The sequence below is a fragment of the Giraffa tippelskirchi genome, chromosome 5 (assembly GCF_054371585.1).
Source record: "Giraffa tippelskirchi isolate mGirTip1 chromosome 5, T2T-mGirTip1v1.2.pri, whole genome shotgun sequence".
NCBI classification, from domain to species: Eukaryota; Metazoa; Chordata; class Mammalia; order Artiodactyla; family Giraffidae; genus Giraffa; species Giraffa tippelskirchi.
In genome coordinates this window covers 91869605-91892669 of record NC_137279.1, presented here as the reverse complement: position 1 = coordinate 91892669, position 23065 = coordinate 91869605, and positions in this window count along the sequence as shown.

The window sequence follows — 23065 nt, the reverse complement described above, 5'->3', positions numbered from 1 at the left end:
AAGTCTCTCATCATCCCATGAAAAGGAGTTGCTGGGCCTCAGTGACTTGCTGGATGCACAGATTGGAGCTGTGCTCCAGAGGAAAGACATTGCTTCCAGGTCATTCCTTCTTCTTACAGGGCAATGGGTGAGGGCAGCCTTTATGGCAAGGGGACAGGCATATCAGTGACCACAAGAGTCCGAGTTAGGTACAAGCAATTTATAATAGTCTTCTGGGAGTGCAAGCAGCCCAGTGCCAGGGACTTGAGATGTGGGGCATTTGTAAACCCTCTGCCCCGGGATAGATGGAACTCATGAAGGTGGGCGCAGACTCTCCCAGGAGGAGGAGAAACCCACAATACCAGTTGGGATGATGTCCCAGAAAGCCAGAATGAGCTCCAGAGGGTTCAGTTCTGCTCCTGGCTTTCTAGGAGACCCGGGCAACACTCAACCAATGCTCATTGAATCTGTGGATGCAGTCCCGTGCTCAGGTGTGAGAGGAACACCTGACACTTAGCCTGCAGTTGCTGTCTCCTGTACTGAACCTGCACAGGTCCTCGATCTTGGCCTTGCTGGGGCAGGTCTGAAGTAGGTGTTCATGGGGTTAGGTCGAGGTGGTGGGAGGAGGCAGCGTTGGCAGTAAGAACCTCTGGGAACTGGATGGCTGTCAGGCTGAGAAGCAGAATTCAAAGCAGGCAGGCTCCTCCAAGCACGACTGGAGTCTGGAATTCCTTTTCGGGAAAAGCTAGCTTGAAGGCCAGAGTCCTTTATCTCCAGTGGCACCTGTTTTAGGAATTCTCTGGTTGTTTCAGGTGGAAGCTGAGTCATCCTCACATCCAGCAAACGTATATTCAGCACCCATTCCCAGAAGGGACTGAGGGAAGCCTGAGGACAGAAGTAGAAAAGACGATCCTGGTTTCAGGGCTCCATTTCCAATGGAGGCTGCAGACCCACACCCATCAGGACCAAAGTCTTCATAGGAGGATATTAGACTTACTGCTCTACTGTATTTTCATCATGTGGATCTGGCTGTGACACTGGGCTCTGTCCACATTCCCTGGATTCTGCAGGCCCTGCTCTCCTGGCCTCATCCCCAGTCTGCTTGGTCTGGCTCTGTCTCCCTACATGTGGGGCTCCTCCACACCCCTCCTCTTGGCTGGCAGAGTCTTGATCTGAGTGGATGGTTTACAAGGAACTCACTGTTGCTGACTCTGGTCATCACTTTTGCCTTCAGGCTCCTGTTGTCAAAGTCCATCCTCTTAGGGCCTGTCCCTGTGACCCACCATCCCTCCCATTAACATCAGCCCTCCACACACTGAGTTGTACAGCTGGAAGTGGCCGTGGAGAGAGTCAGTTCTCCAGTCCTCAGTCCTATTGGGCGCTATCCTCTATTCTGAGACTCCCAACCTTACTTGAACACCTGGAGACATGCGAGGAGGGATCTGGAGAAAACCTAGGCAGACAATGGGCTCAGTTACTCTCTCTTTGTTCTTCTCCCTCAGACTCTTGTGTTCATGGTAAATTTTGATATCTAAGAAGCTGACTTTTTTCTTTTTAAATTAACTCCAAGTTCATTGCTTTGGCCATTTCTCATATCTCCAAAGCACTCACATGCAGACTCAGAAAACTGAAGCCCACAGCATGTTGGACCAGTCGCCTCCAGTTTGCACCTGCCTTGGCCTCTGTCAGGAAGAGAGACACCAGCCACAGACTCCCGAGCTATATCTCTTCTCATTCCTGCAGCCCCTTCTCCTCCTGGTGGCCAGGTCCACCTGATCTTTGCAGTTCATCTTGCACTCCTCCTCTGAAAGGCTTTTCTGCATCCTTTCAGTTTTCAAATATTTTATTTTGTTCTTCTTGTTGACAGAAAATGCTTAAGAGCCTCTACTAGAGCACATACAATCAGCACTAAATTGATTTCTGCTTCCAGCTCACCAACTAGACTTTGGACTTCTCTAGTACATTGACGTTGCCACCTGTCTTTGCATCCCAGTGGTGCTGCACACATTTGACACTCATTACGTGTTTGTGGAATACCTGGTTTTGGAAGACACCCTTTCAGGAACTCTCTAGGACAGTTTGATCTTCTGCTGCCAGGTGGCACTGACACCCAGGTGCCACAGGGGGGCAAGGAGGCAGATGCTTTGGAGGGGTTTAGGTGCTGATTGCAGGTAACGCCGATGGGTCATGGAGACTTTGCTTTGTTTCTTCCAGACTGTCTTCGTCTTTTCAGAGTTTTATTACAAAGTACCATAGGTTATATGACGTAAACAATACAAATTAGTTTCCTTATAGTTCTAGAGCCTGTGAAGTTCAAGATCATGGTGCTGCTTGATGCCCTTGCTGGCAAAGGACTTCTTCCTGCCCTGCTGTCTCCTTAAGGAGGACAGCTCTGATATCTCTCCCTCTTCTTATAAGGGCACTAACCCCATCCTGGGAGTTCTACTCTCATGACCTCATTTTATAGTAACTGCTTTCCCAAGACCCATTTCCTAGCACATTCCTTCTGGGGTTAGGGTTTCCACATATGAATTTGGGGGTTGGGGTGGACACAATATTCATCCTTCATGGCAACCTCAGGGTGATATAGGAGTGGTTAGAACTATGGAGAGGGGCACACTGATTTGTGGAGCATCAATTCAAACGTAAAAATGTGGCTGAGGATTCAACGATCAGGGATTAGGGGTAAGGTCCCTGGATAATGTGAGCCCAGGTGAGAAGTCATGGTGGGATGCCTAGATAGGAGGGTTGATGTTTCTGATTATGGTGGTGAGAATTACTTTGGAGTGGGATTTAGATCCTTGTGAGAGACAGTACAGGCCTGGGACAGGGGTTCAGTTCAGTTCAGTTCAGTTCAGTCGCTCAGTCGTGTCCGACTCTTTGAACCCCGTGGACTGCAGAACTCCAGGCCTCCCTGTCTATCACGAACTCAAACTCATGTCCATTGAGTCGGTGATGCCATCCGACCATCTCATCCTCTGTCGTCCCTTTCTCCTCCTGCCCTCAATCTTTCCCAACATCAGGGTTTTTTTCCAGTGAGTCAGTTCTTCACATGAGGTGGCCAAAGTATTGGAGTTTCAGCTTCAACATCAGTCCTTCCAATGAATATTCAGGACTGATTTCCTTCAGGATGGACTGCTTGGATCTCTTTGCAGTCCAAGGGACTCTCTTTTTTCTTAATTAATTAATTAATTTTAATTGGAGGTGATTTACTTTACAATATTGTAGTGGTTTATGCCATACATTGGCATGAATCAGCCACAGGTATACATGTGTTCCTCATCTTGAATCCCCTTCCCACCTCCCTCCTCATCCCATCCCTCAGGGTCATCCCAGTGCACCAACCCTGAGCACCCTGTCTCATGCATTGAACGTGGACTGGCAATCTATTTCACAAATGGTAATATACATGTTTCAATGCTATTCTCTCAAATCATCCCACTCTCACCATCTCCCATAGAGTCCAAAATTCTCTTCTCTACATCTGTGTCTCTTTTGCTGTCTCACATATAGGGTCATCATTACTATCTTTCTAAATTCCATATATATGTGTTAATATACTGTATTGGTGTTTTTCTTTCTGACTTACTTCACTGTGTATAATAGGCTCCAGTTTCGTCCACTTCATTAGAACTGATTAAAATGCATTCTTTTTAATAGCTGGGCACTCAGTTTTCTTTATAGTCCAACTCTCACATCCATACATGACTACTGGAAAAACCATAGCCTTGACTAGACAGACCTTTGTTGGCAAAGTAATGTCTCTGCTTTTTAATGCTGTCTAGGTTGGTCATAACTTTTCTTCCAAGGAGTAAGCGTCTTTTAATTTCATGGCTGCAGTCACCATCTGCAGTGATTTTGGAGCCCAGAAAAATTAAATCTGTCACTGTTTCTACTGTTCTCCATCTATTTGCCATGAAGTGATGGGACCAGATGCCATGATCTTACTTTTCTGAATGTTGAGTTTTAAGCCAAATTTTTCACTTTCCTCTTTCACCTTCACCAAGAGGCTCTTTAGTTCTTCTTTGCTTTCTGCCATAAGGGTGGTGTCATCTGCATATCTGAGGTTATTGATATATCTCCTGGCAATCTTGATTCCAGCTTGGGCTTCATCCACCCCAGCATTTCTCATGATATACTCTGCATGTAAGTTAAATAAGCAGGGTGACAATATACAGCCTTGACGTACTCCTTTTCCTATTTGGAACCAGTCTGTTGTTCCATGTCCAGTTCTAACTGTTGTTTCCTGACCTGCATACAGATTTCTCAAGAGGCAGGTCAAGTGATCTGGTATTCCTATCTCTTTCAGAATTTTCCACTGTTTGTTGCAATCCACACAGTCAAAGGCTTTGGCATAGTCAATAAAGCAGAAATAGACATTTTTCTGAACTCTCTTGCTTTTTGATGATTCAGTGGATGTTGGCAATTTGATCTCTGGTTCCTCTGCCTTTTCTAAATCCAGCTTGAACATCTGGAAATTCACGGTTCACTTATTGCTGAAGACAGGCTTTTAGAATTTTTGAGCATTACTGGGTTGCGAGATGAGTGCAATTGTGCAATAGTTTGAGCATTCTTTGGCATTGCCTTTCTTTGGAATGAAAACTGACCTTTTCCAGTCCTGGGACAAGGGTGGTATTAGAGAAATTAAATGGAAGTAGTCTTATTCAGGTTTCAGAGACAAGAAAGCAGAGCAGGCTTCTGACTTTGCTTCTGACTTGCCTGGACAGTGCCCTGATTACATGCTTGCTTGCTAGTGCAAGCCGTGGCACTATAGATAAGATAGGGAGCAATTCTTGGAATTCTTGAGCCTCTGGAGGAGGTTTGGCCAACCATGCCTGGGACTCGACAAAATTCTCTGACTTGAAAGATAAAACAAATAGCATTATAAAAATATTAGCTTGAAACTAGAGCAGAAACTTGTCAAAACTGGTGATGCTGTCAGTGTGTGGCCTGGGATTGTAAGCAGGAACCCTCAAAATGGCAATTTGAATTCTCACTCATGGAGTAGATGCACAGCCCAGGACTTTTCTCTAGCTGGGACCCCAGATTGCTGTTACACGGGACTTCCCAGCAATGTTTGTGGCTGGAAGTGTCTACCCACTTAGGTGATGTAAGTGCTGTTACTCTCCTTCACTGTTTCTATTTCTCTATTCTTTTAATGACTGTATATTGAAAGTGAGTTAGATAATTCTCTATCAAATATGAAAATTGCTTATTTGTAATAACAAGTGGTTTATTTTGTTAACGAATCCTTTGAACTTTAAATGAAAGTTGAAATATTTAGAAAAATAGCTGGGTACCAAGGGGTATGAGGGACCCTTGAGAATTCTGCCTCACATCTGAGCTCTTGATCCAGATAAGAGACTTGTGAGGTGAATCAGTCTCAGAGAGGAGGTGGAGGCTTTGACCCACCCCTTGAGACAGACTCTGAGAAGTGAAGGCGGATTGCTTGAGGCAGGGGAGATGAAGCCCAGGGGCCTTCCTGGGGCTGGGGTTCATTCAGGGGAAATACCCAGCTCTGGAGAGACTATTTTGATCCTTGGAAGTGGATCTCTTTTGAAGAATTGAGCAAAGACCCCAAGTCAGTAGTGAACCTGGCTTTCCCGAATACATCTCTGTCCATCCCTGTCATCTTCACTTCATTACAACTAGAAGCAGTTTTTGCTTTGTTTTATTTGTTTTTTTCTGTAGAATGTGGGTCATCTCATCCCTGCCTCTCAGGTCAGTTTGGAGACAGCCTGAGATGAAGGATGCACAACACTTTGGAACTTGTAGGGCATCTCCTACCTTGTTCTTGTCCTCCACACTCATAGCTGAGCTCCTGCCTTCCCTGCTGTGTGACCCTGAACCTCTGATCTCTCATGAATCCAATGAGGATATTAACAGGACAGGGCTCATCAAACTATGGTAATGATCAAATAAAATAATGTATCGCTCAGTGCCTAACATAAATATTAATCAAATAATTGCTATTTGAAAACAATCTAACATTTATTGGTTTAATTTTCAATAAAATGGTAACACAAAGAGAATAATTTGTATTATATTCTCTGTGGAAGACAGTCCTGATGACAAAGCTCATAGAATATTCATATGTTATTAAAAATCCAAACAAATGTTTAAAGAGAAAGTCAATACCCTTTGCACCTTTGTTTCCCACAGCCACTTTCTTCAAAGATAACCTCTCTTGTTTTCTTATAATTAATAGTAATAGTAGCTACTGTATATTATTAAATCTATATCTGCTGGATGTTTAAAAACATGAATATTTTTATACTAGTAAGTATAAAATTGATTCAAAGATGTATCTCAATTTCAGAAATGTTAAATGTGAAAACTGTATGTAGGGGATTCTTCTTTTTTTTTTTTTTTTTTTTTTTTTTTTTATTTTTTATTTTTTTTTTTGTAGGGGATTCTTGACACAGAAGACACCATCACTCCTCTCCCCTGAACCCCACACAGCAGCAGACTTGACCTCCTTCCCAGTCTATTCTCTGGGTCTTGGTTCAAGCTCCTTCATCCTTCACCCTGGAGTGCCTTTCCTCACTCCTAAGTCAGCTTATTGAAATACTGGCCCTGGTTTGAGATCTAACTCAAGGCCTCACTTGTCTCTGAAGTTTTTGAGACTGTTCCTTTGACCACTCTGTGCTCCCATGGTTAATGATGTTGACTCCCCTCAAGAGTGCCTTGCCCCCCCCAGATATAAAGAACAGACTTTTAGACTTTATGGTAGAAGGTGAGGGTGGGATGATTTGAGAGAATAGCAGTGAAACATGTATATTACCATATGTGAAACAGATGATCAGTCCAAGTTTGATGCATGAAACAGGACACTCAAAGCTGGTGCACTGGGACAACCCAGAGGGATGGGATGGGGAAGAAGGTGAAGGGGCTTTGTGGATGGGGGACACATGTACACCTGTGGCTGACTCATGTCAATGTGTGGGGGAAAAAAGCACACTATTGTACAGTGACTAGCCTCCAATTAAAATAAATAAATTAATTTTTTTAAAAAAGAAAAAAGAAGGTAAAATATTTCATTGATAATCTTGCTATGTTGATTGCATGTTAAAATATGTAATGTTTATATATATTTATACATATGTGGTTATATAAAATATAATATTAAAATCCCCCAAAATAAAAAGAGTACCTTGTCCCAATATTCCTTCTGCTGGAAGATTACAGCCTGAGGGCAGTGCTTATATCTCCATCACCTGTTACCCCCATGAGGGCTTAGTCCAAGTTCAGTAAACAGATTTTTTTCCCATTTTAATGCCACCATATTTATTTACATGTTGAAAGGCAATACAACTGAGGAAGGGATATCTTGAGAGTTAGGAATGCAGACAAAGATACGGTCTAACAAACTGATGGGCTCACAATATTCCCAACAATTTCACATGGTGCATCTTGGATGATGCAGTTACACATTGTCTTAATTTAATGAAATTATTTAAAAAGGAAAGGAGAAAAGATTTGATAGACTTATCATTGTCCAGAATTTGATGGAGTAACCATTGAACCCAACTTATAGGATATAAGCGGAGCATTTGGTTCACATTTAACTAAGAGTGTAAGGGTGTGTGTGTGTGTGTGTGTGTGTGTGCATCAAAGCAAATACTTAAATAATTTAAGTGCATTTTACATAGTTTGTCATCCATGAGCCTCCTGCACCCTACAACTGAAGGAAGGAATTGAAGAAACCTGGGAAGAGTTATGTCTCAGGACTCGCAATTAACCTATTAGGACTTAGAATATTAACTGGGTTGGAAAGCCTTTCCCAAAGTTTTCACATACATTTTCTCCCTTATTCCTTGGACATTGAGGACATATCATGCAGTTAACAGTTTATTTGTACATTAAGTTACAATTACTCTTAAACTTTAATTTTGAACTCTTACATGCATCAATTGGCCTATGCAAAAATCACTTTCTAGTGATTTGCCTTTCATCATTTGAGTTGCATAATACATCTAAATGAAGACCTCTCTCCTATGTCTCACAACCCCTCCCTGCATAATGATTTCTGGCAACATTGAACACATCCACCACAGAAGGAACAGCACAGTGCAGCCAGCATCTGCCCCTGGGTAAGTAAAAATTCTGACTGCTGATGAGCACATTCAAACTCATCATGTACAAAGGCAGGAAATGACTGCACACAAGTTGCAAACTGCTGTACCTTGTTTGCACAGCTCCTTTGTTCTGGAGAAACCTCAATTGTTTGTCTCAGATTTTAAGAAAAGATTGCTTAATGCTACAAGAGAGAGGAGGAGAAAGGAGCACAGAGTTAAAGATAAATTTTTCTTTTATCTTTATTGAAGTGTAGTTGAATTATAAAATTATGTTAGTTTTAGATGTATAACACAGTGATTTGATATTTTTATAGATTATACTCCAAAGTTATTATAAATACTGACCATATTTACTGTGATATGCATCATATCCTTGCAAATTATTAAATAATATGCCCAGTAGTTTGTGCCTTTTAATCTCCTTCCCCGCCGTGTCCTTCCCCTTACCCTCTTCTCTCTCATAACCACTAGTCTGTTCTCTATATCTGTGAGTCTGCTTCTGTTTTGTTGAATTTGTTCATTTGTTTTTTTAAAAGGTGAATAGATGATATTTCAGATAGTCACACTCTTCCAGATGCTTCAATTTCCTTAAAAATACAATCCTTGTATGTTCATAGGCTCTGCTGGCAGGAAGACTGACTGAAATGGCCAAAATGCTAGAGTTAATATTCTTTTGGCCAGAATAATGGAATTATTATTTTCCTAGCCATCAATTGAAGCAAACAGAGCTGTCTGTCAGGCAAAGCAAATGCATACACCTAAATTACAGAAAGTACAGTTGCCCTGATAGAATTTGGATTATACTACTAACTAGGGCTGTAAAATGTGGCTTGAACTTGTATATAATGGAGGCTTTTGAGTCATTTCCCAATTAGCATTTACTGCCTAAACTAATTACTCATATTTCTTCTTCACTAGCTAATTACACTTTGTATTAATAGGATATTCTGCACAAACTGGATGAATACTGGTGTTGCAGAACAGCAAACAATGATGTTTCCTGTTCGAGACAATATTACAGAGTGACACGTCAGTTTCAGAATTGGATATTCTTAACACTAGGTCCCAAACAGATTAAGACAAAGATTAAACTCTATTAAAGGCAGCTATTAGAATATGAAATCTCTATTTCATATGGACAGAGGTTTTTAACATAGTACAGGAGGCAGTGACCAAAATCATCCCAAAGAAAAAGAAATACAAGAAGGCAAAGTAGTCGTCTGAGGAGGCTTTCCAAATAGCTGAGGAAAGAAGAGACGTGAAAGGCAAGGGAATAAAGGAAAGATATATCCAACTAAATGCAGTGATCCAGAGAACACCAAGGAGAGATAAGAAGGCCTTCTTAAATGAACAGTGCAAAGAAAGAGAGGAAAACAATGGAGTGGGAAAGACTAGTGATCTCTTCAAGAAAATAGGGCTATATCAAGGGAACATTTCTTGCAAGGATGGGCACGATTAAGGACTGAAATCCTGCCTGGAGAATCCATGCAGGAATACTGGAGTGGGTTTCCACGCCCTCTTCCAGGGGCTCTTTCTGACCCAGTGATCGAATCTGCTTCTCCTGTAGCTCCTGCATTACAGGCAGATTCTTTACCGCCGAGCCACCAATGAAGCCCTATATGCAGAATACATCATGCAAAATGTTTGGCTGAATGAATCACAAGCTGGAATCAAAATTGCCATAAGAAATATCAACAGAATATCTAACAGAAGCAGAAGATATTAAGAAGAGGTGGCAAGAATACACAGAAGAACTATACAAAAATTGTCTTAATGACTGGGATGACCATGATGGTGTGGTCACTCACCTAGAGCCAGATATTCTGGAGTGGGCCTTAGGAAGAATTGGTATGAAAAAATTAATGAATGTGATGAAATTCCAGCTGAGATATTTAAAATCCTAAAAGATGATATTGTTAAATTACTGCATTCAATATGTCAGCAAATTTAGAAAATTCAGCAGTGCCCACAGGACTGGAAAAGTTCAGTTTTCTTTTATTTTTTTTTTAAAAGTTCAGTTTTCATTCCAAGCCCAAAGAAAGACTATCAAAGAATGTTCACCAATACAGTATACTAATGCATATATATGGAATTTGAAAGATGGTAACGATAACCCTATATGCGAGACAGAATAAGAGACACAGATGCATAGAACAGTCTTATGGACTCTGAGGGAGAAGGTGAGGGTGGGATGTTCTGGGACAATAGCATTGAAACATGTATGTTGTCATGTGTGGGGCAGAGCACCGTTCCATGTTTGATGCATGGGGCAGATGCTCGAGGCTGGGGCAGTGGGATGGGATGGGGAGGGGGGTGGGAAGGGGGTTCAGGATGGGGGCACGTGTGGACCCATGGCTGGTTCATGTCAATGTATGGCAAAAATTACTACAGTATTGTAAAGTGGTTGGCCCCCAACTAAAATAAAAAAAAAAGAATGTTCAAACTACAATACTATTGGTCTCATTTCACATGCTAGCAAAGTTATGCTCAAAATCCTTCAAGCTAGGCTTCAGCAGTACATGCACTGAAGAATTCCAGATATACAAGCTGGGTTTTGAAGAGGCAGAGGAACCAGAGATCAAATTGCCGACCTTCGCTGGATCACAGAGAAAGCAAAGGAATTCCAGAAAAACAACTATTTCTGCTTCATTGACTACACTAAATCCTATGACTGTGTGGATCTCAAGAAACTCTTAAAGAGACGGGAATATCAGACTACCTTGCCAGTTTCCTGAGAAACCTATATGCAGGTCACGAAGCAACAGTTAGAATTGCAGATGGAGCAACTGACTGATTCAAAATTGGGAAAGGAGTGCAAGGCTGTACATTGTCACTCTACATTTTTAACTTATCTGTAGAGTGCATGCGTGCTAAGTCACTTCAGTCATGTTTGACCCTTTTCAACCCTATGGTCTGTAGCTCACCAGGCTCCTCTGTCCATGGGATTCTCTGGGCAGGAATACTGGAGTGGGTTTCCATGCCCTTCTCCAGGGGATCTTCCTGACCCAGCGATCGAATCTGCATCTCCTGTGGCTCCTGCATTACAGGTAGATTCTTTACCATTGAGCCACCAACAAAGCCCTATATGCAGAGTACATCATGCAAAATGTTTGGCTGAATGAATCACAAGCTGGAATCAAAATTGCTATAAGAAATATCAACAACCTCAGATATACAGATGATTCCACTCCAATGACAGGAAGTGAAGAGGAACTAAATAGTCTCTTAATGAAGATGAAAGAGGAGAGTGAAAAAGCTGGCTTGAAACTCAACATTCAAAAAAAACTCAACATTCAAAGATCATGGCATCCGGTCCCATCACTTCCTGGCATATACAAGGGGAAAAATTGAAAGCAGTGGCAGATTTTATTTTCATGGGCTCCAAAATCACTGAGGACAGTGACTGTAGCCATGAAATTAAACGACTCCTGCTCCTTGGAAGGAAAGCTGTGACAAACCTAGATAGCATATTAAAAAGCAAAGATATCCACTTGTTGGTGGGAATACAAACTAGTACAGCCACTATGGAGAACAGTGTGGAGATTCCTTAAAAAACTGGAAATAGAACTGCCATGTCACCCAGCAATCCCATGGCTGGGCATACACACTGAGGAAACCAGAATTGAAAGAGACACTTGTACTCCAATATTCATCGCTGCATTGTTTACTTCTATAGCTAGAACATGGAAGCAGCATAGATGTCCACTGGCAGACGAATGGATAAGAAAGCTGTGGTACATATACACAATGGAATATTACTCAGCTATTAAAAAGAACACATTTGAGTCAGTTTTAATGAAGTGGATGAAACTGGAGCCTATTATACAGCGTGAAGTAAGTCAGAAAGAAAAACACCAATACAGTATATTAACACATATATATGGAATTTAGAAAGATGGTAATGATGACCTTATATGCGAGACAGCAAAAAAGACACAGATGTAGAGAACAGACTTTTGGACTCTGTGGGAGGAGGCGAGGGTGGGATGACTTGAGAGAATAGCATTGAAACATGTGTATTACCATATGTGAAATAGATGACCAGCCCAAGTTTGATGCAGGAAACAGGGCACTCAAAGCCCTGGGACAACTCAGAGGAATAGGATGGGGGGGGGATGTGGGAGGGGGTTTCGGGACCATGGACACAGGTACACCCATGGCTGATTCATGTCAGTGTATGGCAAAAACCACCTCAGTATTGTAAATAATTAGCCTCCAATTAAAATAAATTAACTAATTAAACAAACAAACAAAGCAGAGATATCACTTTGTCGACAAAGGTCCATATAGTTAAGGCTGTGGTTTTTCAAGTAGTTATGTATGGATGTGAGAGTTGGACCATAAAGAAGGCTGAGTGCTGAAGAACTGATGCTTTCAAATTGTGATGCTGAGGAAGACTCTTGAGAGTCCCTTGGACAATAAGGAGATCAAACCAGTCAATCATAAAGGAAATCAACCCTGACTATTCATTTGAAGGACTGATGCTGAAACTGAAATGCCAGTACTTTGGCCACCTGAGGCAAAGAGCTGACTCATTGGAAAAGACCTTGATGCTGGGAAAGATTGCAGGCAAAATGAGAAGGTGGTGGCAGAGGATGAGATAGTTTGATAGCATTACTGACTCAACAGACATGAATTTGAGCAAACTCTGGAAGATAGTGGAGGATAGTGAAGCCTGGCATGCTGCAGTTCGTGGGGTCACATACAGTCAGACACAACTTAGTGACTGAACAACAACAACACATCATTGCATATTGCCTATAATGAATTACTAAACTAATGTAAGATGTTAATGATAAGGGAAATGATGTGTATGGGATATGAGGACTTTATTATTTTCATAACTTTTCTGTTATATAAATGTAAAATGCTTCTAGAAAATAAGTCTATTAGCAGCTGCATGGGAGGGGAGCTTGAGGGAGAATGGTTACAGGTATAGGTATGGCTGAGTCCCTTTTCTGTTAACCTATAACTATCACAATATTGTTACTTGGCTATACTTCAATGTAAAATAAAATTTTTAAAGATAAAAATAAAAAAAGCTAAAGCCACATCTTCATAAAACAATAATCTGCTTTAGAGAGAGACCATTTCTCATTCAAATTTGTAACTCTCAAACATCCAGTACATGTCCAATAAATGTTGATTAAATAGAAAAAAGTTAATAGAAGTTTTAATTTTTAGTTTTTTAAAATCTTTATTTTGTATTGGAGTATAGACAATTAACAATGTTGTGATAATTTCAGGTGGACAGCAAAGGGAGTCTGCCATATATACATGTAACCATTCTCCCCAAGACTCTCCTCCCATCCTGCCTGCCACGTAACTTTGAGCAGAGTTCCCTGTGCTACAACAAGTCCTTATTGGTTATCTCTCTTTAATATAGCAGTGTTTACAGGTTAGTCCCAAACTCTTTAACTATCCCTTCTTTCCTTCACCACTGGTAACCGTAAGTTCATTCTCTAAGTCTATGAATCTGTTTCTATTTTGTAAATAAATCCATTTGCATCATTTTTTAGATTCCACATATAAGCAATATCATATGTTTATCCTTCTCTGTCTGACTTACTTCACTCAATATGACAATAGGTCCATCCATGTTGCTGCAAATGCCATTATTTCATCCTTTATAATGGCTGAGTGATACCCCAATGTTCATTGTAGCACTGTTAACAATAGCCAGGACATAGAAGCTACCTAAATGTTCATCAACAGATAAATGGATAAAAAGGATGTGGTTCATACAATGAAATATTACTCAGGCAATTTCATTACTTTGCATGTGTCTATCCAGTTTTCCCAACATCATTTATTGAAGAGACTGATCTTTCCCCATTGACTCCTTTGTCATAAAATAGTTGACCATATAAGTGTTGGTTTATTTCTGTGCTCTTTATTTTGTTCCATTGACTTTGTTTCTACTATGATAGCATACTGTTTTGACCACTATAGCTTTGTAATATTATTTGAAATCTGTGGGCATGATGGTCCCAGCTTTTTTCTTCTTTCTCAAAGTTGCTTGAGTTATTCGAGGTGTTTTGTGATTCCATACAAATTTGAGGATTGTTTATTCTATTTCTGAAAAAAAGCTATTGGAAGGTTGGTAAAGATTGCATTGAACCTGTAGGTTGCTTTGAATAGTATGAACATTTTAGCAATATTAATTTTTCCAGTCAATAAAAGTGGAACACTTTTAAATTTATTTCTGTCTTCAGTTTATTTCATCAATATCTTACAGTTTTCAGTGCACAGGTGTTTCCATTCCTTAGTTAAATTTATTTGTAGGTATTTTATTCTTTTGATCCAATGGTAAATGGGATTTCTTTCTTAATTTCTCTTTCTGATAGATTACACTATTGTACAGAAACACAACAGATTTTTGTATATTGATTTACTATCTGATAACTTTAACAAATTTGTTTATTAATTCTAACTATTTTTTGGTGGAACCTTTAGGGTTTTCTATATATAACATCATGTCATCTTCAAGTAATGACTGTTTTACTTCTTATTTTCTGATCTGGTTGCCTTTTCTTTCTGTTCATTACCTAACTGCAAGCCTTCGGCTTTTCACTATTGAGTGTGATGTTAGCTGTGGGCTTGGTATCTATGGCTTTTATTATTAATACACTGAGGCACTTTTCCTCTATACACCTTCTGAAGAGATATTTTCATAAATAAATGTTGAATTTTGTCACTTTTCATGTATCTATTGAAATGATCATACAATTTTTATCCTGCATTTTATTCATGTGCTATATCACACTGATTGATTTGTGGATACTGAAACATTCTTGCATTCCTGGGATAAATGCCACCTGATCATGATATGTGATCCTTTTACTGTATTGCTGAGTATAGCATGGTAGTATTTATTCTGTTGAGGAGTTTCACATCTATGTTTATCAGGGATATTGGTCTGTAATTTTTCTCTTGTGGTGTCCATAACTAGTTTTTGTATCAGGGTAATGTTGGCCTCATAAAATAAAGAGAAGTGTTCCCTTCTCTTCTATTTTTGGTAATGTAAGTGAATAATATTTGGTAGAATTTACCAGTGAAACCATCTGGTCCTGGACTTCTGTTTTTGAAAGTAGTTTGGATACTGATCCAATTTCAATTGGTCTAGTCAGATGTTTTATTTCTTCATGATTCAGTCTTTGTAGGGTATATATTTCATGGGTTGGGAGGGAAGGAGGAAGGTTTTCCAATAAAGGGAGTGTAGTGGAGCCAAGATGCAGAAGCTAGTGTGGGCATTGTGGACTTGGACTGATAAAGGCCATTTGCCAGAGCCTGGAACTGGACTGGGGACTTTGCTGCTGCTGGGGATTGAGTCAGGAGGGATGATGATGGAGCAGTCTGGACCTCAATAAAAACTAGAGGATCTGTTCCTCTCAAAATTGATGAGAACTGAAAATAACAAGAGACTGATGGAGAATCAAATACACATGTCTACAACTTAACAAAGGTGCCTGAGGCTCAGCAAAGTCTCCAAACAACCAACAGATGCTCTTCTGACAAGTGAAACACTTTAACTGAAGCCATGATTGTGATGTAATGCCTCACACTACATGGAAGAAGGCAGTGAGTGGCGGTGGTAGGGATCTAAGAAAGTGAGGCATGAGCCTGTTGGACTAGCTGTGTGAGGGTAGTGGCAGTGAAGTCTATCGGTAGGTTCTGAGTGACCACCAAGCTAGTGGCAATGACCCTCAATGTTAGTAGTGAGGCACTGAGAGCACTGTGCTCACATTTCTCTAAAATGTGGTCAAGGCTGTGGTCAGAGACAGGTGTTGGGTAAATAAAACTATTTACAAACTCATCTTTGTAAATAGAGAGGCATTGTCAAGGGCTAAGAAGGGTCAGTAGTAGAAGATTTTATAAATGCACATATACGCTGGCAATCTGCTTTTTTTTCATGGAACATTATTCTAGAAATCTTTTCAACTAGTATCTATAGCGCTTCCTGATATTTGTATAGAAATACAGTACCCCACCATGGGAACATTCCATGGAACAATTAAGCTGTCCCTACTGAGAAAACTTTGGACTTCTCTGGTGAAGCAGCAGTAAAGAATCCACCTACAATGCAGGAGACACGGGTTCAATCCCTGGATCAGGAAGATCACCTGGAGAATGAAATGGCAACCCACTTTAGTATTCTTCTTGTCTGGGAAATCCCAGGGACAGAGGAGCCTGGAAAGCTATAGTCAGTGGGGCCTCAAAAGAGTCAGACATCATTTAGCAACTAAACAATGCTGCTGCTGCTGCTAAGTCACTTCAGTTGTGTTCGACTCTGTGCGACCCCATAGACAGCAGCCCACCAGGCTCCGCCATCCCTGGGATTCTCCAGGCAAGAATACTGGAGTGGGTTGCCGTTTCCTTCTCCAGTGCATGAACGGGAAAAGTGAATGTGAAATCGCTCAGCTGTGTCCGACTCTTAGTGACCCCATAGACTATAGCCTACCAGGCTCCTCCGTCCATGGGATTTTCCAGGCAAGAGTACTGGAGTGGGGTGCCATTGCCTTCTCCACAACTAAACAATAACAACTTACAAATCTTTAGATCAGTTTCTATCATTTATTCTCAGAAACAATTAAGCAATCAATAATCCTGTATGAATGCCAACCATGGGACAAAGTTTTATAGATAGGAAATGCAGAGCAGAGGAAGTAGGATTTTGACTCTGTTGTTTTTGCTCAGTCACTAAGTCATGTCTGACTTTATGCAATCCCGTGGACTGTAGCAGGCCAGGCTTCCCTGACCTTCACTATCTCCCGGAATTTACTCAAATTCATGTCCATTAGTTTGGTGATGCCATCCAACCATCTTATTCTCTGCCACCCCATTCTCTTCTTGCCCTCAATCTTCCCCAGCATCAAGGTCTTTTCCAATGACTTGGTGTTTGCATCAGGTGGCCAAAGAATTGGAGTTTCAGCTTCATCATCAGTCCTTCCAATGAATATTCAGGGTCGATTTCGTTTAATTGACTGGTTTGATCTCTTTGCTGTCCAACAGACTCTTGAGTCTTCCCCAGCACCACACTTGAAAGCATCATTTCTTCGGAATGCAACCTTTTAATGGCCCAACACTCGCATCCATACATGACTACTGGAAAAGCCATAGCTTTGACTATAAGGATGTTTGTCAGCAAAGTGATGTCTCTGCTTTTTAATACACTGCCTAGGTTTGTCATAGGCAAGCTCCTTTTCTTCAAGGAGTAAGCATCTTTTAATTACATGGCTTCAGTTACAGTCTGCACTGATTTTGGAGCCCAAGAAAATAAAACTTAACAGTTTCCATTTTTTCCCCATCTGTATGCCATGAAGTGATGGGACTGTATACCATGATCCTAGTTTTTTGAGTGCTGAATTCCAAGCCAGCCTTTTCACTTTCTTCCTCCACCTTCATCAAGAGGCTCTTTAGTTCCTCTTAAATTTCTGCCATTAGGGTGGTCTCATCTGCATATTTGAGTTTGTTGATATTTCTTATGGCAATCTTGATTCCAGCTTGTGATTCATCCAGCTCAGCATTTTGCGTGATATGTATCCTGAAAATACATTAAATAAGGAAGGTGATAAAATACTGCCTTAATGTACTCCTGTCCCAATTTTGAACCAGTCAGTTGTTCCATGTCCGCTTCTAACTCTTTCTTCTTAACCTGCATACAGGTTTCTCAGAAGGCAGGTAAGGTAGTCCGGTATGCCCATCTCTTTAAGAATTTTCCACAGTTTGTTGTGGTCTACACAATCAAAGGCTTTAGCATAGTCAATGAAGCAGAAGTAGATATTTTTTGGAATTCCCTTGTTTTCTCTATGATCCAATGGATGTTGGCAATTTGATCTCTGATTCCTCTGCCTTTTCTAAACGCAACTTGTACACCTGAAAGTTCTCAGTTTATGTATTGTTAAAGCTTAGCTTGAAGGATTTTGAATAGTACCTTGCTAGCATGTGAAATGAGAACAATTGTATGGTAGCTTGACCATTCTTTGGCATTGCCCTTCTTTGGGATTGGAAAGAAATCTAATCTTTTCTAGTCCTGTGGCCACTGCTGAGTTTTCCAAATTTGCTGGTATTGAGTACAGCACTTTGACTCTTTGGGTGTTGCCAAATTTTTTCCCCATGGGTTCCACCACTTTGTGTCACTCCCAGCAAAGTTCCAGAGTGACTGTTTTTCTACACGTTTTTTAAACTTTTGTGATTTTGAGCCTAATGGTCTGACTTCAGAGTCCACACTTTTAATCACTAGGCTATCCCAACTCCAACGAATAATTACAAGATATTTACTATTCTTCTCAGTGCTAGGGATACAGAAGAGAATAAGATGGATAAATTCCCAGCTCACAAGAACTCACATCATAAGAGGAATAATGGAAATCAACAAATGATGAAATAGATATGCAAGGTCAGGTGGTGACAAGTGTGTGCAGACAGAACAAGTAGAACTCTATAAGGAAGAACAAGAACTCTATAAAGAAGACCTCTTTGGTGAAGTGGTATTTTGACAGACCTGAGTGACTGTGAGTGAGAGCCATTTTAGTCAGTGGAAGGACATTCTGGGAAGAGAATATGCATGTGCCAGTGCCCTGAGCTGGGAGCCTGTGTGAAGCACTGGAGGTACAGATACAAGGCCTGTGATGCCAGAGGGAAGTGATGGCTGGAACCTGGAGAGATGAGGTGGTAAACGTGGCCAGGGGAACAGATAGCATGGGGTCTGCAAGGAAAAGATCAGGGCTTGAATTTCTTTCTAAGTGGAAGGGGTAACAACAGAGTGTTTTGAGAGGAGCAAGACATGACAATAGTTTAAAGGTCCACTCTGGTTATGTGTGCAGTGCAGCAAGGCTGGGGCCTGGGCATGTGTTGTGAGGCCCCAGCAATTCTAGCTAAAAGTGAAAATGGTGGAAGTGGTGAGAAGGGAGTAGATCCATGAAATATTATGAAGAGGTAGCAAGATTTACTGATTGGTCAGACATGAGTCTGTGCAAAAGAGGAATAAGGATTTTGGCCTGAGCACCATGGAAAATGAGGCACCATATCCTGAGACAGGGACCACCATGGAAGAAGCAGGCTTGAGGGTCAGGCATGAAATTTGAGTTTGAGATGCAATGGTAACTTCATGTGGGACTCTCAAACAGGCAATTTTACACATGGGTCTGGAATTCAGACCCATGTAGACAGGCAAGTGATCCAGGCAGCAAGGTCTGGGCTTCAGAAGGTCATAGTCAGGAAGAGGAGGTTGAGAAGGAGTGGCCAGTGATGCAGGGTGAAAGTCAGGAGACTCTGGTGTCCAGCAATTCAGGTAAAGAAGGTTTCTTGAAAATAGAAACTGCCAAAAGTTAGTAAGGTGAAGACAGGGATCAGCCCACTGGGATTGTCCACGTGGAGCTCATGGCCACCAGAATCTATAGGCCTCAGCTTAGTCACAGAGAAGGCACTGGCACCCCACTCCAGCACTCTTGCCTGGAAAATCCCATGGATGGAGGAGCCTGGTAGGCTGCGGTCCATGGGGTCGCTAAGAGTCGGACATGACTGAGCGACTTCACTTTCACTTTTCACTTTCATGCATTGGAGAAGGAAATGGCAACCTACTCCAGTGTTCTTGCCTGGAGAATCCCAGGGTCAGGGGAGCCTGGTGGGGTGCCGTCTATGGGGTCGCACAGAGTCGGACACAACTGACGTGACTTAGCAGCAGCAGCAGCAGCTTAGTCATCCTTTCTCAGAGGGGCCTCCCTGTCCCTTCAGTGTCCTCCTCCCGTCCCAGCACCCTGCACTTTGCCTTCTCTGTAACTGCTATGATATCTACTTATGCCACTTCCTTGTTTAGCACCTGTTCCCCACTGTGGTGTGGCCTCCATCCAGACAAGGAACAGAGAAGTTGTGTTTACTGTACATTATGAGCATCTAGCACATGACTAACATCCAGGAGGGGCTCAGTAAACATTTACTTAATAAATGTTGTATGAGCATCTGTGAGCCAGGCCTGGGGACAGAACCCAAATAGTTTTCAATATTTCTTTTGTGCAGCCAGCAGTGGGAACAGGGTTTATATGGAAACAAGTGTTTCTGCGTATATAGGGGAAGAGAGTCGCACATAGATCTCACTGGCTTTTGTGGAAAGGGTGAGGGACATGCCTGAATATCTCTCATGAGCAGTTGTAACCAGAAGGGATATGAGCTCAAGACAAGTAGTACTTTAACAAAAGAAAAAATGTTGTAAAACTATATTAGATTTTCAGAAAAAAATGGCAAGATGGTACAGAAAGTTGCCATATACTCCACATACATTATCCTCTATTACTGTTAAAGAAAACACTGAATGAAACCCTGACCAGGCATTACAGTAACTATCTGCATGAGTTACTTTATGACAGGAGCTCCTGGTAAGGAACCCGGAACTAACAAGCCACCACCAACCAGAAGAATTCGAGAAAAGATCAAAAGAAGAGAGGAGACATATGTCCTACCCACTTCCCAGAATTTTCCTCACTGGCAATCCATTTTGACTGAGTGATGAGTGCACCACCAGGAAGGACCCAGTGTCAGAATGAAGGGCCAGAAACTCATATCACCACGAAACCCAAGACTACGAGCCACGTGGCAGAGCAGTTCTCCTGGGTTCCCTTACCCTGCAGCTCTCTACCTGGGTGCACCTTCACAATAAAATCTCTTGCATTGTCAGCACATGTGTCTCCTTGCAGAATTCATTCCTGAGTGTTAGACAAGATCCCACACTTGGGCCCTGGATGGGTCTCACTGCCTGCAACATTATCAACATCTTATACTACTAATATTTGTTGCAATTAATAGAGTGATATCAATATGTTAGGACTTCCCAAGTGGCTTAGCGGTAAAGGATCTGCCTGCTAGTGTAGGAGACACAAGAGATGTCAGTTCAATGCCTAGGTTGAGAAGATCTTATGGAATAGGAAATGGCAACCCACTCTAGTATTCTTGCCTGGAAAAGTCCAAGGACAGAGGAGCCTTCATAACATATCAGTGTTATAATATGGAAACATTGGTAAGTATGGAAGTATTGAAAGTTTGTACTTTATTTAGTTGTCCTTCAATTTTTACCCAATGTCCAGGATCTCATCTTGCATTTAGTCATCATGAGCCCTTGGTCTCCTCTGGGATCTGAGAGTTTGTTGGCTGTTCCTTTTTCTCATGACAGTTTTGAGGAGAGCCTGTAGGGTGTATGGTAACATTTTCCTCAATTAGGATTTGTCTAATGTTTCTAATTTGTGTAATGTTTCATAGCTGTGAAAAGAAGAGCAGCAAAAAGCAAAGGAGAAAAGGAAAGATATACCCATTTGAATGCAGAGTTCCAAAGAATAGCAAGGAGAGATAAGAAAGACTTCCTCAGTGATCAGTGCAAAGAAATAGAGGAAAACAATAGAATGGGAAAGACTAGAGAGCTCTTCAAGAAAACTAGAGATACCAAGGGAATCTTTCATGCAAAAATAGGCTCAATAAAGGACAGAAATGGTATGGACCTGACAGAAGCAGAAGATATTAATAAGAGGTGGCAAGAATACACAGAAGAACTATACAAAAAAGATCTTCACAACCCAGATAATCACGATGGTGTGATCACTCACACTCATCTAGAGCCAGACATCCTGGAATGTGAAGTCAAGTGGGCCTTAGGAAGCATCACTACGAACAAAGCTAGTGGAGGTGATGGAATTTCAGTTGAGCTACTTCAAATCCTCAAAGATGATGCTGTGAAAGTGCTGCACTCAATATGCCAGCAAATTTGGAAAACTCAGCAGTGGCCACAGGACTGGAAAAGGTCAGTTTTCATTCCAATCCTGAAGAAAGGCAGTGCCAAAGAATGCTCAGACTATCGCACAATTGCACTCATCTCACATGATAGCAAAGTAATGCTCAAAATTCTCCAAGCCAGGCTTCAGCAATACGTGAACCATGAACTTCCAGATGTTCAAGCTGGATTTAGAAAAGGCAGAGGAACCAGAGACCAAATTGCCAACATCCACTGAATCATCAAAAAAGCAAGAGAGTTCCAGAAAAACATCTATATCTGCTTTATTGACTATGCCAAAGCCTTTGACTGTGTGGATCACAAGGAACTGTGGAAAATTCTGAAAGAGATGGGAATACCAGACCACCTGACCTGCCTCCTGAGAAACCTGTATGCAGGTCAGGAAGCAACCGTTAGAACTGGACATGGAGCAACAGATTGGTTCCAAATAGGAAAAGGAGTACATCAAGGCTGTATATTGTCATCCTTCCAAATAGGAAAAGGAGTACATCAAAGCTGTATATTGTCACCCTGCTTATTTAACTTACATGCAGAGTACATCAGGAGAAACGTTGAGCTGGAGGAAGCACAAGCTGGAATCAAGATTGCTGGGAGAAATATCAATAACTTCAGATATGCAGATGACACCACCTTATGGCAGAAACTGAAGAAGAACTAAAGAGCCTCTTGATGAAAGTGAAAGAGGAGAGTGAAAAAGTTGGCTTCAAGCTCAACATTCAGAAAACTAAGATCATGGCATCCAGTCCCATCATTTCATGGCAAATAGATGGGGAAACAGTGGAAACTGTGGCTGACTTTACTTTTTGGGGCTCCAAGATCACTGCAGATGGTGATTGCAGCCATGAAATTAAAAGATGCTTGCTCCTTGGAAGGAAAGTTATGACCAACCTAGACAGCATATTAAAAAGCAGAGACATTACTTTGCCAACAAAAGTCCGTCTAGTCAAGGCTATGGTTTTTCCAGTAGTCACGTATGGTTGTGAGAGTTGAACTGTAAAGAAAGCTGAGCACTGAAGAATTGATGCTTTTGAACTGTGATGTTGGAAAAGACTCTTGAGAGTCCCTTGGACTGCAAGGAGATCCAACCAGCCCATCCTAAAAGAGATCAGTCCTGGGTGTTCATTGGAAGGACTGATGTTGAAGCTGAAACTCCAATAATTTGGCCACCTCATGCAAAGAGCTGACTCATTGGAAAAGACCTTGATGCTGGGAAAGATTGAGGGCAGGAGAA